At 41.0% G+C, this 1,306-nt stretch overlaps 1 long non-coding RNA gene across 2 annotated transcripts in view; it reads right to left on the bottom strand.

Annotated features, from left to right (window-relative positions):
- Nucleotides 1–1,306, bottom strand: part of LOC127374718 (uncharacterized) — an 89,023-nt gene that overhangs the window by 54,004 nt on the left and 33,713 nt on the right. The gene's annotated exons all lie outside the window — the stretch shown is intronic.

Here is a 1,306-nt window from a genome sequence, read left to right on the forward strand (position 1 = left end):
TGTCTGTGAGTGTGTGCGGTCTTTTGGAGCTGGGGATAATGTTACGGGACGAATGATGTACCACGACGATGCACTGCACATGCAGAAATATTCCAATACACTCGGCGATAATAACACTTTTATAGGGTCTGTCTGTAAAGGAGAGACTTGTGAATACCCACAGAACCCATTTTCATTCAGATATCTTGAGGTCAGAGGTCAAGGGATCCCTTTAAAATAATGGCCTGACAGTTTTTCCATCATTTTCGGGCGTTATTTAGCCCCCTTACTGATATGCTAGCATGATGTGGTTGGTACAGTGACTTAATATCTCAGACCATTAGCTTTAAAACTGAGCCTGCTGCAGCCTCTGAAAGAGAGGAAGCAGCCCTGGCTCAGACTGGGAGGGTGAAGCGAGGGAGTTGCGATCTGCAGCTTCACATACACATTGGACCTTTAAGTTGCTTTCAGTGTACAATTAAATACAATATGAAGACAGAAAACAGGCACACAGCTCGAACAGAGACAGAAATATGTGCAAACAAAGTACAGACAGACAAACATTCAAAATAAGAGCACAAGCTGAACATGCCCGAAATATAACTCCAGCCGAGGATAAATAGTTGTTGCAAGCTTCAAAGCATTTTCTGTGCAACTTTAAATTGAGTTAAACTCCAAACTCCATTAGGAGAGACAGGAATCTGATGGTTAACACACTGGCCTATAGAGGAGCTCCCTTCTCCTCCATCATGACGAGCAGCTTTAAATAGATCGGTGGCAGCGCCTCATAAAGCGTAGTGCGAATTGTTCTGACAGTCCCGAGACAATGCACAGTCCCACGGCTTCAAAACAGTCTCATAGTAACGCAGCAACAGCGAGTTCCTCCACATCCACAGAGACGTGTTTACTGAGAACAGACGAGACTTCTCTGATTCTGGGAGTCAGTAAAAAGATCTGAGTTCAGGATTCAGGAGTTTTAACACAACCTGTTAATCATGAATGAGAAAGATTCTGTTTTCAGTCTCTGTGTCCTGATGTGAACCTCAACAGATGTACAGTGTTTCTAATGTTGGGTTGTTGTTTTGGCAGCTGTGGTTGCCAGAACTTTACCGTAACAAACACAGAAAAACCTTTCTATTATTACGGTGAAGACATATTAGAATGATCTTATTATCTGTAGTTTAACATATAATTTAAGTAAGTATGTTTTTACCATCAAATAAAACACACATGAGATTTCTCTGATCAATATTCACAGGAAATAATCCGACTTCCTGCAGTTTTTATATTTTATATATATTTAATAATGAGATTATGGGCAGATGCT

This window comes from Dicentrarchus labrax, unplaced genomic scaffold (genome assembly GCF_905237075.1).
Source record: "Dicentrarchus labrax unplaced genomic scaffold, dlabrax2021, whole genome shotgun sequence".
Taxonomy (NCBI): Eukaryota; Metazoa; Chordata; class Actinopteri; family Moronidae; genus Dicentrarchus; species Dicentrarchus labrax.